The 17579-nt window shown below is 34.9% G+C and overlaps 1 long non-coding RNA gene across 1 annotated transcript in view; it reads left to right on the top strand.

The window, feature by feature from the left end:
- The window catches only part of LOC148109677 (uncharacterized), a 226426-nt gene that overhangs the window by 102757 nt on the left and 106090 nt on the right, over window positions 1-17579 (top strand). The window lies entirely within an intron of this gene.

Below are 17579 nucleotides of genomic sequence, written 5' to 3'. Positions count from 1 at the left end.
TGATCAGCAGTAAGACAAGGGGGAAAGCCAGAATGGTTCCCAAATATTTCACATATGTTTTTCAAAGACCTGGGAGAAAGGTCAAAGTATTTACATTTTCAAGGGCATGAAAACCAAAAGTGCCTCATATCTGGAGGAAAAATCAGAAGAATTCTTTCACAAAGTCATAGGGCACAATAACTCATCAAATTGTGGACTCCTTTACATAATAACCAAAGACGATGTGTGAACCTTAATTACATCCTGGATTATAAACGATACGGGACATTCAGAAGGAAGGAAGAAGGAAGGACGGGAGGAAGAGAGCCAAACAGATAATAAGAGAAAGCTCTTAGAGGGCAGTGACTACATTTTTTTATGACTATGTCATCCTTAGGAGCATCTCTGTTTCACATTTTTAAGCATCAAGTTAATTAAATGACTTGAGGAGTGATAGAATGTCTGATTAATTAGTTAATTACTTGACCTAACCATCCATTCAGACAAAATAATCATGGTAACAGTTCTGTCTAAACTGCCTGATTTTGTCAAGGTCATTGTCTAGAAGTCATCTCAAATCAAATTCCCAAGTGCACATTGCAGAGTTCACAGTGGCCCTGAAGATAAAAGAATCACTTGGACATTTCTCAGTTCGCATTCTTTCCCAGTAGACATTGGGCTTGCTTCGTGGCCACAGTTTTCCAAAGTCATGTTGAACTTACAACACTGGGAAAGAACTTTCCTGTTAATAATTTGCTGATGCATCTGGAACTAACTCTAATAAGCATGTGTGCCCATGCATCCACACCTTCACTGGGGGCATGATGAAAATGTCAAAGTCTGTCTTCAAGCCAGAACATGAAGAAGTCCATGCTTACAGACGATATACTGATTTCAAAGTCCACTGTAGTTTGTGTCTGCTCTCCTCCCACCCTTCTAGTTAGAACGATTTGTGAATCTAGGAAGGCCTGCTTTTGTCACATCTTTTGGATGCTAAAACTAAAGTGATAAGAAAGAGGATGTGCTATGGTGTAAATATTCTTTATAGGAAGCTCTTATAAAAAGGAAGTAAAATATACTAAAATGTTCTATTTTTTCCCTTAATATCATGACTACATTAATATTTTAAGTACTCTAAATGATCTGTTTATCAGTGAATCTCTTCAGACTTTGTGAACTTTTGATCTATTTGATATTCAACAAAAAGAGGTAAAGCTGACAGAATTCCATTGGCATTTGAAAGGATACTCTTCAGGACAAACAAATTTAAAGAAATGCAAAAGCTGCCTTTTATTTTTTTTTAAGATCTTGTTTATTTGTTTGAGAGAGAGAGAAAGAAAGAGATTGCGCCTGTGCATGGGAGCAAGAGTGGGGGGAGAGGCAGAGGGAGACAGAGAAATAGACTGCCCACTGAGCAGGGACCCCAACGTGGGACTCAATCCCAGGACCCTAGGACGATGACCGAGCCGAAGGCAGACGCTTAACGGACTGAGCCACCCAGGTGCCCAAGAGCTGTCTTTAATCATAGTATTATGGAGCCAGAAAATTTCTTCAATTCTTTTAGAGTATGGGTTGATAAATAATAGCTGACTAGACAAATCTGATTTTATAACTAAAGTTTTATTGGAAGATAGCCACACCCATTTGTTTATATATTGCCTATGGCTGCTTCTTGGTTATAGCAATAAAGTGGAGTAGTTGCAGCAGAAATCATATCAAGTAGAAAGCCTAAAATATTTAAGAAATTGACCCTTTACCGAAAAAGTTTGCCAATACTTGCTCTAAATTATTATGGTAACCACTAACCACCTGTGACTACTGAGCACTTAAAATGTAGTTGGGGCACCTAAGGAACTGAAAGAGTTAATTGCATTGAGATATGCTGAAAGTATAAAATGTAAAGGTTCTCCAGGAGAAACAGAATCAACAGTAGATAGATTAGATAGATAGATAGATAGATAGATAGATAGATAGATAGATAATAGATATAGATAGACAATTGATTCTGCTTTCTGAAGAACCTTTATATTTAAGATTCATTTTATATTGAATTTATATAGATATAGATAGATCTATCTATATATGTATGTATGTGTATGTGTGTATATACATAAATATATATTTAAATCTCAATCTATATCTGCTACCTATGTATATCTATAAAGAGAGAGAGATTAAGAGAAAGATTTATTATAAGGAATTGGCTCACATGATTATGTAGCTGGCAGGCTGAAGACCCAGAGAGCCAATGCAATACCAGTATGAAGACTGGTAACCTGGAGACAGGAGAACTAATGACGTAGATAAAGTTCAAAGGCAGTCTGCTGAAGAATGCCCTCTTGAGAAGCCTCATTTTCTTTTCTTCTATCCGGGCCTTGAACCAGTGGAATGAGGCCCACCCACAATATGAAGATTAATCATCATGCTTACTTTTTAAATTTTATTTTATTTAAATTTATTTAATTAACATACAGAGTGTTATTAGTTTCAGAGGTACGGTTCAGTGATTCATCAGTTTCATGTAACACCCAGTGCTCATTACATCACGTGCCCTCCTTAATGTCCATCACCCAGTTACCCCTTTTCCCTACCTACCTCCCCTCCAGCAACCCTCAGTTTGTTTCCTGGAGTTAAGAGTCTCTATGGTTTGTCTCCCTTTCTGATTCTGTGTATTATAAAGACATAGAATTGCAAATACTTATTTTTTAAATGTAAAATACATTGGTTACATGTTGAAATTATAATATTTTGGATATATTAAATAAAAAAACATTAAAATTAATTTCGTCTGTCTTTTCTAACTTTATAACGTGGCTATAAATGTTTAAAATCATTTATGTAACTTACGTTATGTATCTATTGAACAGTACTGCTCTAGAAACTATTCTGAGCCTGTGAAAAGCCTTGTCCCCCCCCCCCACCGTATTTCAAAAGGACTGATCTAGTCAGTTTGAATGGCATCTGTATTTATTTATACAAGCTTATGAAGAACTGGCATAAATTACTCAAGAAGGATGTGAGATACAGTTTGTTTCTAATCTGGCTATTCTTGCTGCTTTTGTGTGTGTGTGTGTGTGTGTGTGTGTGTGTGTGTGTGTGTGTGTCTTTCTCAAATCAGGTAAAAGTTTTCTAAGAGTCATCTGAGAAACAACTGAATTAACATCTTAATCAGTTAATTGAATGTAAATGTGTATGTGCACATGTGTGTGTCTTAAAATGCACCACACTTTATTAAAGACATATAAATATGGTCTTTCATTTTTTCTAAAGCATAGCACATGCCTTTCTTCTATATTTCCATTCACCACAACAAATGTTCTGTAGATTTTTTTTATATTTTAAATCAAATTTACTAAGGTCTGTCATATGTAATGAAATGAATCCATTTTAAGTGAACAGTCTGAAGCACATTGGCAAATGAATACACCTGTATAACCACTACCCCAATCAAGATGTGTGTTAGGCAGAATTCTAAAGAGTCCCTCCACCCCAAGATTCTAGCTCCTGGTTATTCATTCAAACACTAGGGAGATACTTCTGTGAAGGGACTTGGCCAAGAGTGTGTAATTAAGGTTACCAGTCAGCTGAGGGAGATTATCCCGGATTATCAGGTGCGCCCAGTCGCGTCACCCAAGCCCTTAAAAGCGTAAGAGGAAGGCGGAAGAGTAAGAGACGTGAGGCACAAGGGAAAGTCAGAGAGACTCGAAGTATGAGAAGGACTCAACTTGCATTTGTTGTTTTTAAGTTGGAGGAAAGGGGCCATGAGGCAAGGAATGCTTTTAGAAGCTGAGAATGACCTTTGCTGACAGCCAGAAAGGACATGGGACTTCATTCCTACAGATGCATGGGAGTGAATTTTTCTGAAAGCTTAAATGAGCTTGAAAGTGAATTCATCCTCAGAGCCTCCAGAAAAGAACACATCACTGATGAAAACTTGATTTCAACCTTGTGAAACCTGGAATAGAAAACCAGTAAGCCTTTTTGTACCTGGACCCAAGACCTACGATTGTGGGATCAGAAGTAAGTGTTGCTTTACTGCTATATTTGTGCAGGTATGTTGTCAGCAGTTGGGACAAACTAATACAATATAGAAAGTGGCTTTCTCCCTCTTGCCAGGTGTTAATGATTACAATTCACCCCTCCCTGAGAAAACCACTGTTTTTGCCTTTTGTCACTTTAGGTTAGTTTTCATTTTAATAGAATTTTATATAGATGAAGTTAAATAGTATGCATCCTTCACTGTGTGTCTTCTATTGCTCAGCATTTAAAAATAATTCATCCATTTATCACACAACAGTAAATAATTTATTTTTATTGCTGAGTAGTATCTTATGGTATTATCACAATTTGTATACCTATTGCACCTACTGCTGAATATCTGGGTTGTTTTCAGTTTTTGATTCTTTTGAATGAGTTATAATGAGCATTCACGTATAAATCTTTCTGTGGACATGGGCTATGTATCTCTTGGGGAAATTAACTGCGGGTAGAAGTGCTCTGTCATATACTTAACTTTTAAGTGCCAACCTGATTTTCACAAGGGTGGTTTCATTTTACACTCCCACCAGCAATGTATTGAGAGTTCCATTTGTTCTATATCCTTGCCAACACCTGGTATATTTGATATTATTTTTAGTTTTAGCTGTCTAGTGGGAATTATAAAAATATAAATATGATTATAATTTGCATTTTCTTGATGATTAATGATGTTAAGTAGCTCTTTTGTGCACATTAGCCTCTGTTATATGTTCTTTTACAAAATGTCTTTCAAATCTTGTGCCACTTGGCAATGGTTTCTCATTATTGAGGTTAGGAGTTCCTGATATTTTTGAAACAATCTTTCGCTGGTTATATCTATTACAAGTATTTTCTTCCAGTCTGTTTTGTTGCCTTATTTTTCATAACGATGTTCTTGATGAGCAGATTTCTTAGAAAATGGGTGCCATTTATTGTGTTTCTTTGTTTATTGTTAATGCTTTTTGTGACCTAAGAAATGTTTGTACTAAGAAATGCCAATTTTGCAAAGATTTTCAACTATATTTACTTACAGAGATTGGATAACTTTAGATTGTACATTTAGTTCCATGATCTATTTTTATATTAATTTTGAGAGTAATGTCAAGGTTCATTTGTTCTCCCCCCCCCTCCCTGTGGGACCACTTGTTCCTTCTCCTCTTGTTGAAAAGACTATCTTTTTCCCATTTAAGTGACGTGGCATATTTGTTAAAAATCACCATATAAGTGCGATTTTATTTCTGCGTTCTCTATTTGTTCCATTGATTTGCATGTCTATCCTTATAATAGTCCAACATTGCTTTGATTACTGTACCATTACATAAATCTTGAAGCTAAGTATTGTAAGTCCTACTTTTTTCACCTTTGCAAGATTATTTTGTCCACTTTACATCCCTTTTTCCATATGTATTTTATAATCCTACTTCTAATTTCTACAAAAAACATGCTGGGATTTTGATGGGGATAGTGCTGAATCTATAGATTAATTGGGGAAGATTTAATATTTTTAAAACCTCGGGTCTAATCCATGAATGTGTCTATTTATTTAGAACTTTAATTTTGTTCAGTATTTTGAAGGATTTTTTTTTTTGTACAGGTATTGCACATATTTTAATTCATCCATAAAAGTATATTTTGGGACTTTTTAATCCAGTTTTCCAAATAATCATTTATAGCACATAGAAAGTTAATTTTTTTTTGTGTATAAGCCAAATATCCTTTTAATTTATTAAATTTACTTATATCTAGTACCTTTTGGAGGTTGCTTAGAATTTCCTATATACATAATCATGTTAACTGCAAACAGAGAACATTTAATTACTTCCATTCAAAAATGATTGTATGGCTGTAATTTCTTTTGGCACTGACCAGGACATAGAGTATAATGTTGAATAAAAGTGGTGACATAGAAATCCTTGCATTTTTCCCGATTGTAGAGGGAAAATGCATTTAGGTGTTTTTTTTGTTTTTGTTTTGTTTTTTTTTTTTTTGCCATTGGCTATGATGGTAGCTGTAAATTCTTACAGATAAGCTTTATCAGAGGAATTTTTCTTTTGTTCCCAGGTTTCAGAAAGATTGTGTCATGAGCAGAAACAAATTTTTTGTCAAATGCTTCTCAATCACATGGGCTTTTTTCTCCTTTGTTGTATTTTATGGTGAATTGCATTAATGGAATTTCCAAATATTAACCAGACTTTGCATTCCTGAGGTAAACCCTGGCTTACAATGTATCCTCCTTTCTTAGATATTTGCTGGTTTTGATTGTTACTGAAGATTTTTGTGTTCATGTTGAAGATACTGGTTTGCAGTTTTCTTTGTTATTTATAGTTTTCATTACGCATGTAATGCTGGCCTCCTAAAATGATTTAGAAAGTATTCTCTTCTATTTCCTTAAAGAATGTGTGTAGGATTGGTAATGTTTTATCCTTAACTGTTCATTGGAATTCATCAGTGAAGCTTTCTGAACTTGGTGTATTCTTTGTGGAAAGTGTTTGTTTACTTACAAATTTAGGTTCTTTAGGTAATGCAGTAGCTTCTGACTTTTGTAATTATTTTTCCTATGTTAGCTTCAGTAACTGGTCTTTTTCAGGAAATCTTTGTTAGCGAAATTGGTGATCGAATAGCATAAAAATGTTTATAATGACATATCATTTTAATATTTGTGAGATCCGTAATGGTGCCTCTCTTTTGTTACAGCCAGTAGTCATTTGTTTTTTATTTGCTTTAGAAGTCTAGCTACAGTGTTATATTAGGGTTTTTTTCCCCTAAATAACCAGTTTTGGGGTTTCTTTTTTTTACTGTTATTTGTGTGTGTGCTAAATTTCATTGATACCTGATTTTTTTTTTTACTCCTGCTTACTTTGAATTTAATCTACTCTTTTTCTACCACCTTAAAATGGATACATTTTCTTCTGTGAATGGTTTGAACAGCATCACACAAAATTTTATATTTAGCATTCAATAGAAAAGTATTTTTATTTCCTTTTAATTTTTTTCTATAGCCCATAAGTTATTTGGAAATACATTGTTTAGTTTCCTAATATTTGTTAGTTTTCCACGTAGCTTCTTGTCACTCATTTTTAGTTTACTTTGCGTGTGGTAAGTAATCATACTACATGTAATTTCTTTTAACTTTATGGACTTTTTTTTATAACCCTAACTATGCTCTACTTTGGTAAAAATACTCCATGTGCACTTGAAAAGAATGAAAGTTCTACAGATTTTTAGTGGGATGTTCCATAAATGTCAATTAGGTCAAGTTGGCTGTTAGTGTTGTTCAAAACTTCTGTATTCTTACTGACTTTCCACTTATTTTTTCTATCAATTACTGAAAGAAGTATTGAATTATCTACAGTGGTGGGTTTCCCAGTTTCTTGTTTTTGTTCCATGTATTTGAAAGTTCTTTAAGAACGTATACATTAGGTTTTTTGTTTTGGGGTTTTTGTTTTTGTTTTTTGGGGGTTATTTTTTGTTTTTTTGTTTTTGTTTTGTTTTGCTGAATTAATTCTTCTGTTATTACGAAATGTTCTTTTTTTAAATCCTTGGTAACATTCTTTATACCAAAATCTACTTTTTCTCATATTAATAGAGCCTGTTTGGCTTTCTTTTTATTAGGGTTAGCATAATATATAAATATTTGTCTTAATCCTTTTACTTTTCACCTATCTGCAAATTTGTATCTAAAAGTGGATTTAGTTGTGTTTTCCTCTTTTTTCTGGTCTGGTTTGTCACTTACTTGGAATATGTAGACTGCATTTAATGTAATTGATAAGCTTTCGTCTAAGCCTGCCATCTTTGGTATTTTTATTCTATTTGTCTCCTCTGTTTTTTGTTACATTCTGTCTTACCTTTTTTTTTAAATTAAGCATTTTTATATTCCATTTTGTCTCCTTTTTAAGATTTTTCAGTGATTGCTCTGGATTTACAAAATTAACCTTTAACTTATTACAGTCTTCCATGACTGTTACTCCACTTTTCACGTAGTTTGAGAAACACATTAAGTATACTTTTACTTTTTACTACTTAGTCCTATTACATATATAATAAACCCCCAATACATTATTTTTGCTTTACAGTCAGTTATATTTCACTATTTATTGAATGATAGAAAAAAGTATCCTAGAATTAACTCGCACTTAACCACTTAATGATGTTCTTCCTTCCTTAGTTAGGATCTGAATTGCTGTTGTCTAACATTTTCTTCAATGTGGGTAAAACATTTTTTAGCATTCTTAACAGTCCAGAATTACTGGTAATAGATTCTCTCAGATTTTTTTGGTGCATTATTCAGCAAAGATGCAATGTGAAATCTTTTTTTATCTGTGTAGTCCTATTTTTCAATACTGTACCTTGTGAAAACTAGTTGCTTCAGGAACCCCAAACTTGGACCTTTTTCTCCTAAGTTCAACAAAATCACTATGCTCTAATTGGCTTACCCCTCCCTGTACTAAAAACGAAGAAGTCCCTCCAGGCATAAAACCAGGGCTCACCTCTTTTGTTTTCCTTTACTCAAGGATTAGGATACTGAGCTGCCTATTGTCCAATATCTACGTTTATTTGTCCAGTTTTATACTCGTTTCCCGTAGGTGGGCAAGTTCTATACAAGTAACTCTACCACAGCCAGAAATGGAAATTTCTGTAGATCACTTTCAATATTCTGGGAAACAAACTGAGGGCTTCAGGGGGTAGGGGGTAGGGGAATGGGATAGGCTGGTGATTGGTATTAAGGAGGGCACGTATTGCATGGTGCACTGGGTGTTATACACAAGTAATGAATCATGGAATTTAACATCAAAAACCAGGGATGTACTATATGGTGACTAACATAATATAATAAAAAATAGTTCTTATTTTTTTTTCATTTTTAATAATATCTTAAGTGAGTGTCATGGGATACACAAAATAATACAGAATAAACTAAACAGATTATTAGTATCCATATTCCCAGTCATGGTACTTGATGGAGATCACTTAAGCTTCATTTCCATCACTGACTTTCCTCAAGTGTCACAGTCACTTTAACCTCCAATATATCCATGGATATATTTCTTCAGCTCAAGAAAATACCTTACCTGATATTTGATTCAGCAACTGTAACTACCTGTGATGATCTTCCTCAACTCCATACATTTGCATTTGCTAATTTACACATACAATCTTAGAATAACACTTACTTCTCATTTACATTGGAAGTTGGATTGGGGTTCTAGCTATTCCAAGTCCGTATCTATTCTGGCGTGCAAAATCCCAAAACCTTACATTTCCTTTAGGATTATTGCACATCCATCTTTACCTTAGTTCTAATCCTCAGGCTTCTTACCTACTAACTATAAATTATGTCCAAGTTTTTTCTTCATAAAAACCTTCCTTCCTGTTGACCAATCTCGTACTCTCATTCTGCTCTGATTGTGAAGTCTCGGAAAAGTTGTCCATACTTATTTACTCCCCTCATATTCACCCTTCAATCCCCTGTTGCCTGGCTTTCATTTTCAATACTCTAATAGATAATGCTACCTGAGTATTATTAGTATGTTGAAAAGAATAGAGGTCCAAGAGCCATGCATAAGATAATTTCAAGATGGTGCAATTTCTAAAGTGATTACTAGATTTGAAAACTAGAAGATAATTAGTAATTACATTTACACATTCTTCTTAACACTAAAAAATATTCTCTTCTTAAAGATGGAAAGAAATCCATCAATTTTGGACATCATCAAGATAAGCTATTGTCAAAAACATATTAGGACTTCTACTTCTGAGAAGATGGAGTAGGTCTGTTTTTCTCTATTCTTTACAGTAAGTATAAATAAAAACCCTGGTCATTATATGTAAAATTTATAAATATGGCTCTAAAAGAGGAGAAGGCAGGCTAAGACGTGGGACCAGAGAAATTGAGGAGACCAATCCCCTGGGTTTTCCTTTTGCCTTATATATCCCACATTTGGAGTTGAAGTAGCTGCCAAGCTATAAATGCCAATAAGTACAGACAAAACAAACAAAACTAACACAAGCTTTATTCCCCCTAGCCAAAGGACCAGGGAAGGGCAGCATAGAAAGACAGAAAATCAATAGATAATTAACACTGTACTTCAGCCAAACACCACAGAAAATAGTTGCAGCCACTGTACATCAACAAAGGTCAAGTGGGGAGCATAGTTTTCTACACTTGAGAGAGTAAAAAAGTGTACCCAAACAACAATACTGAAGTGGTATAAGGGAAGTATGAGTAGGGAACCAAGACCTTCATTCACCACAGCTAATTACAAGTACCCCTTTTCCACCAGCAGTGTCAGTGGAACCATGTGAGAAGCCTGGACATTCACCTCCACTTGGTAGTAGAGAAGCATCTCCTCTTGTACCACAAAAGTGGTATGAGGGGAAGTCTAGAGAGCTAGGACTTTATACCATCACTGAGTGGCAATGAAGCTATCCACACTGTACTACCACTAGAGACTGTATGCAGAACCTGAAGTCCCATCCCCTTCTAGAAGTAATGAGGAGCCTCCTCCTTCAGGTGTCAACAGTAGCCAAGTGTGAACCCTAGACTAACATCTACACATGGCCATTACAGGGAAATGCTCTATCTTCTTGTTTCTGCCAGGGTGAAAAGAGAAAACTGACAAAAAAAAAATGTGTAGAGTCATATATAATACAAAAATGCCCAGTTTTCAATAAAAATTTTTTGCCATGCCAGTTACCAGGAAGATCTCAAACTGAAGGGGGAGGAGGGAGGAATAGACAAATAATAGATGCCAACATCAAAAGGAAAACAGCTCAGAACTATTTGATAACAATTTTAAAGTTGCTATGATAAAAATACTTGGAATAATTACAAGTTGGCTTAACAAATGGAAAAGTAGAAAGTCTCAGAAAAGAGGATGTACAAAGACCAAATTGAAAGTTTAGAGCTAAAAATTCTATCAAAATTAAAAGCTCAGCAAATATATACCAACCTAGACCATATTTTAAGTCATAAAATAAATTTCAACAAGTATAAAGTACTTTAAAGCTTGCAGTGTGTTCTGTAACCACAATGGAAGCAAACCAGAAATAAGAAGAGAAAAATCTCGAAATACTTAAAAACTAAACACACTAAATCCATAGATCAAAAAAAGCTCTCAAGGGAAATTAAAAAATTACATTGAAATGAATTAAAATGAATAGAGATCATAATAGAATCTGTATAGCAAAATGAAAGGCTGTGTTGAGAGGGAGATTTATAGCACTAAATGCACACATTAGAAAAGTGTAAAGATTTTTAAATCAATAATCTAGGACCCTACCTCAAAACCCTAGACAAATCCAAAATAACTCCAAAGCAAGCAGAAAGAATAAATGATAAAGAGCGGAAATTAATGAAATTAAAAATAGAATCATTTCTCACCATCTGCAAATCACTGAGGAGCCGGAACCTTGATTGGATTATTTTAGACTATGATGAGTGGGTGGGGGATTATGTAAAGCTTTGAGCCCTCTGTGCCCTGCAGAAGTTCAGGCTGGACAAATCTGTATTTGATAAGGAAACTCAGGTGCTGCTGACTGTGGTGGAAGAGAAAATTTCTCACCTGATCATTTCACGTCAACCTTGGGTTGACAGTAAGTACAAGAGCAAGGGTGTGCTCATCTGATGGGGAGCACCCTAACGTAATCTTCTGACAAAGGCTTTTTCTTGGTCACAATGGGATTTTCTCCTCCTGGCACACTCTGTCTTGTAAATTGTACATCATGGCAATGGGGGCTGTGTTTTAGAGCTACTCCACAGTTCTAGCAATATGGTTTTAGAATGTGTGTAGTGTGTTTGTGCTTGTTGGTGCTTCAGTCCTCTATTCCTGTCATTAAAATTTCCATCCTATCTTGGAATATTTAGAAGAACAAATACATTAAATGGGTAGTCTTGGCAAAAAAGGGGGAGGGGTAAGTACAGAAAAATCAATGATACCAAAAAGCTAGTTCTTTGAAACCATCAATAATTTCAAAATCTCTAGGATGACTGACCAAAAAAATGAGAAAATATAAAAACTACCAATTTTAGTGAGATATTACCATAGACCCTGCAGACATCAAATGAATGATAAGGAAATAAATCAGGAAAATCCCTACAGATATAGTTGACAACTTAAGACAACTAACTAGAAAACCAAAAAATACAAGTCACTCAATGTGCAGTAAATAATTTGCATAGTTATGTAACTATTTAGGAAATCAAATTAATAATTTAGAAATTTTCAAAAAAGAAATTTCCAGGCCCAGTTAGAATCACTGGAGAAAACTAAATGTTTAAAGATGTATTAACACCAATTTTAAGCACTTTTCAGAAAATGGGAGAAGTACTTCCCAATTCATTTTATTAATCTGAGATAGCCTTGATACCAAAATAGAAAAGACAGTACCAAAACAAAACACTCCCCCACACAAAACCAAAGAACAATATCACTCATAAATGAGGCAGATATTCTGAAAAATATATTAGCAAATAGAATCCAGCAATATATAAAAATATTTTAAAACTATGATCAAGTTGTATTTGTTGCAGGGTGCAAGGCTGGCTAAATGTTCAAAAATCAATCTGTACAAACCACTATATTAACAAGTTAAAGAGAAAATATTATATTTTCATATCAATTGTTGAAAAATAAGAATTTAACAGAATTCACTACCCATTCATTATACTAACTTGACAGAAATAGAGGAAAATTCAGCTTGATAAAGGGCATCTACAAAATACCTACAGCTAATGTTATACTTATTCCTGAATGACTAAATTCTTTCCCCTAAGATAGTGAACAAAATGAGGATTTTTGCTCTCACCACTCTTATTTAATATAGTGCTAAGAGTTTTAATACAATAAGGAAAGGAAATAAAAGATATCCAGGTCAGAAAGGAGGAAATAAACCTGTTGTCATATGCAGTTGGCATACTTGTCTTCATAAAAAATCCCAAGTAATCTATGAAACTATTTCTGGAGATAATAAGTTAGTTTACCAGGGTTGCAGGATAAAGAATAAAAAAGAAAAGATAAAAGGAACAGATTTGAAAAATCATATTTCTACATACTAGCAAAAAACCCCACAGACAATAAAATTCAAAATATAATACCATTTAAAGTAGCTCCCCAAAATGAAATTCTTTGGTATAAATCTAAAAACAAAACAAAACAAAACACTTGTAAAGGATTTGTATGCTGAAAATTATCTAAGGCTGATGAAAAAAAAAATCAAAGAAGGTATATAAATAAATGGAGAGACATGCCATGTTCACAGATTGGGGAAAATCAACATAGTAAATATGTGAATTCTCCCCCAATACTGATTTGACACAATTCCTATAAAAATTCCAGAAAGTTTCCTCTTTTTCTTTCCTCTTATCTCCTCTCCCCCTCTCCTTCTTTCTTTTTGGAGAGTAGGTTATCTTAAAATTTATATGGAAAAGCCACAAAACTTAAAGCTAAAATAATTTTGAAAAACAGTCTACCCATTGCAAAACTTGCTTTACAGCTATTATGATCAAGAATACATGGAATTGGCAGAGAGATGGATCAATGGAAAAGAATAGAGAACTCAGACCCATACAAATACGTCTGACTGACATTCGACGAAAGTGCAAAAACTAAAAAGAGCAAAAACTAGTGATAGTCTTTTCACAAATGGTACTGGAGCAAGTGGACATTGATAGGCCAAACAAATAATAAAATATGACCCAAATCTATAAAAATTAAAAATGTATTATGGACTTAAATATAAAAGTTAAAGCTGTAAAACTTTTAGAGAAAGAACAGGAGAAAATCTTTGAGATATTGGTGTAGAGTTTATAGACTTGGCACCATATAAGCATGGTCTATAAGAGGAAAAATTGATTAACTGGACTTCATTAAAATTTAAAAAATCTTCTCTGAAAGATTCTATTACGGGATTAAAAAGACAACTAACTAGAGTGGGAGAAAATATTTGTAAACCACATAGCTAGCAAAGAAGGAATATCAAGAATGTATAATTCAGATCTAATCAGCAAAAGATGGGATTATAAAATTGGGCAAAAGACAGGAAGATAAATTCTATCCAGCAGGACTTACAGATGGCACCTAAGCACATGAAAATTTACTCAACATCATTAGGTACAAGGGAAACACAAATGAAAACCTCAATAAGGTGTCACTATATGTCTATCAGAATGGCTAACGTAAAAAATAGTGACAACACCAAATGCCAGCAAGGATTTGCAGAAACTGGATCATATACTGCATTGCTGAGGGGACTGTGAAATTGTATACGCACTCTCAAAAACCACTGTGGCAGTCAAAGAAACTAAACATGTAACTACCATAGAACTCCGCGGTTGTACTCCTGATCATTTATCCCCCAAAATTAAAACCTATATTCACACAAAAAGCTATATACATACATTTGTAGGAGCTTTATTTCGACTAGTGAGGAGGAAAAAAAGCCCCTCAAAGGGTGACTAGTTAAACCAACCTTAGTACATCCATACCAGGGAGTACTACTCTGCAGTAAAAAGAAATAAAGTAATGATACTCGTAACAACCTGGATCTGGAATCTCCAGAAAATTTCATCGTATGAAATAAGCCAAGCCCAAAGTTATGTATTGTGTGATTCTATTTACATAACATCCTTGAAATGATAAAATCCTAAAGAGAACCTGTTGGTACTTGCCAACAGTTAAGGAGGGGTTGAAGGCTAAGGAAAAGAGGATTTGGTTGCAAAAGGCCATGAGGAATCCTTGTAGTAAAGGCAGTGTTGTGTAACTTGACTGTTATCAATGCCAATATCCTTTCTGTCATAGTCTGCAAAGTTTTACCAATAGGGGTAACTTGGTAAAGAGCACACAGGGGTTTTGTATTATTTCATTCACCTGCAAGTGAATCCATAATTATCTCTAAATGGAAAGTCTAATTAAAAAAAACAAAAAGGGAGTTGGGAGGCAGAGGCCAGTTTGCAGTGGGTTATAGAGTTAAGAGGTGGTAGGGATTTGAATGTGGGGAAATATTATGTTGTCACCTAAGAAACGTCTGATAATGATCGGTTAAATTGATAGGCTTTTCTTCCCTTCCACTACTTAAATATACTTATTCATCCTGATTCAGTCCTCAGTTTTGTGTTCTCCAGACATTCTCCCTGAGCAAGCTCATATATCCTCATGGTTTTAACTACCTATATGCTAATGATTTCCAAATTGACATTGTCAGCTTTTTCTCCTCAAATTTCAAATTCATGCAGTCCATTACCTAGTGCACAGATTTATGTGGATATTCTGCAGACACCTTACTCAGAGCAGAATTCCTCACTTTCCCTCTCTTGCAGGTTCTTTTTCAATTAGTGTCACCACCATCCAACTGTTCAGCCTAATTAGTAACCTGGGAATTATTCTTGACTCCAGTATAACTTTCAGACCCTTTGCCATTCAAGCACCAAGTTTAGACACTTCATTTTCACATCTATTTTTGCCTTGTTCAGGTTTTCCTATCTTCCTCCTCTAGATTACTGGCTTGTTTTTCTAACTGGTTTCCCTGCCTTGGGAATTGCCCATATCAACTAATCATTTGCACATCTTCCAGAGTTTTCTAAGTTGCTAATTACCTATGTCCTTCCTCACTGCCCATAGAACAACATTTAGGAGCCTTATCAGAATGTAAAGCCCTCTGTGATCTGGTCCTTTTCACCTCTCCTGTCCCATTCAGGTCTTCTCTGTCTGGAACTTTATGCGCCAGTAACAGATAAATTGCAAGTAATTGTCCTCTATCATACTTCTTGACTTTTATTGTAATAACCCTCTGTTAGAAAGGCTCTATATCTTTCCATACCCCCTTCTCCCACAGAAACCACTCCCCATTCTTCTTCATTTGCTTACTTACTGCTCAGTATTTAAAGATCACATTAGATAGCCTTTCCTTTTCTTCACCCTAACGGATTGCACAGTTGTTCCCTCATCTTCTTACAGGATCTGTATAAATCTTCACCAGCCCCTCATAGATACCATGTGTGTATCTGTTTTCCCCACTAGACGGGAAGATTTTGAAGGGCAAGAAACGTCCACAACTCCAGGATAAAGATGCAAAGTGGAACTTTGAACTTTGAAAAGCTATTACAGCTTTCATTTTATAAAGACAAATTCTTATAAACTCTTGTTTAAGGCAGATGTGATCTTGTCATTCATTCATTCAACCAACATGTACTGACTACTGACTACTGTGTCAAGGACTGGGAATAAAATGATGAGAAATCATGCCTTCTGTTCTCAAGCTTTATAGCTAAGTGTAATGTTACTCTGCAAGAGATGGTGCAATGGAAAAGATAATTCTAGAATAAGTTTTATAAAATCAGTACAATGATTGAAGGTACTACAGAAAGCCAAAGACTCAAAAATCATAGTTAGGCCCAGAGTCAGAACCACCAAGAGAATGATCCTGATGTAGATACAATAATTAAGTTTAGAAGAAAGTGTCTGAGACCAGTGTGATGGTATGAATTGAAAAAGGTGAGTTCAGAGCAAAGGAAAACAGGGTGAATAGCTAAAAAATAAGTTTGACATATATGGCTTGATTTTATGAATGAGCTGAAATGTTGGACGTAGGTGGTGCTAATTCCAAAGAACCAGCAAAGGACTTGCCACTGTGTCCTCAGACAATCTTACCTGCACCCGACATCAGTTAGACTTTGTGCCACTGAGTATAGGAGAGTGTGGTCCAAATTGTTTGAAGTATTTTTTCCTCTGGGATGTAGCTTTCCTTCAAATACCAGATGACCATACTCTAGACGCTGACAATCATGACTCTCTACATTGTTAAAAAAATAAAATCTTTGGTCATTTTATTCTAGTACTGAGCCACCAGCAGGTTATATAGTTCTTTCTATAGAATTTCAGGAACCTCCTCTTTCCTAGGCTGAGGTACTATTGAGTCTCCTGGTTAGGAGTGGGACTGGTTGCACCAAGAGGGTAGAGTGGAGGAATCACGTTCAAGGTACCTGAGTTTCCTCAAGAAAGATACACACTCACCCACTCAAGTCCTTTCCTGTTTCAGTATAGTTAGGAATTCTTGTAGTGACTCCTGTCTCACCCTAGCCCCCAAGTAAACTCTAACTCTCTTTACAAGACTTTTTACATTCTGTTCTTGTCTTATTGTCTTTGGAGAAGCTATTCTTTCCCAGAATTCATAATGTTTCCCTGCCTCTGTTGGAGCTAGCAAGTTTGAGCCTCATGAGATATATATTTACTATAACACAATAAAGTGGTAAGAAAAAGAATCAGGAAATAATAAAGAACCAGCCAATGAATCATAAATCCTGACCCCACTCCTATATTTAGAGAGCTTGGGAATTCTACAATTGACAGAATTCACTAGCAGTCATTTTATTAATTAGTCCATTCATTTTTATTCAACAAATATGCAAGAAACCCTCACTATGTGGCAAACCGTGTTAGGTTCTTGGCCTTCCTTTGTAGACCTTTTAATCTAATGGTTTCTAACTGTCTGGCTATGAACTGCCTCTTATTTCCAAGTCATTCACACTGACAAGGGTGCACAAAGAGGGCCACAGTGTAACCTACCATTATCTAAGGAATCTACCATTA

The sequence above is a fragment of the Ursus americanus genome, chromosome 7 (assembly GCF_024610735.1).
Source record: "Ursus americanus isolate L20-20 chromosome 7, mUrsAme1.1.p, whole genome shotgun sequence".
Classification (NCBI taxonomy): domain Eukaryota; kingdom Metazoa; phylum Chordata; class Mammalia; order Carnivora; family Ursidae; genus Ursus; species Ursus americanus.
Note: the sequence above shows the minus strand (reverse complement) of the source record. Positions and strands in the feature narration are given on the sequence as shown.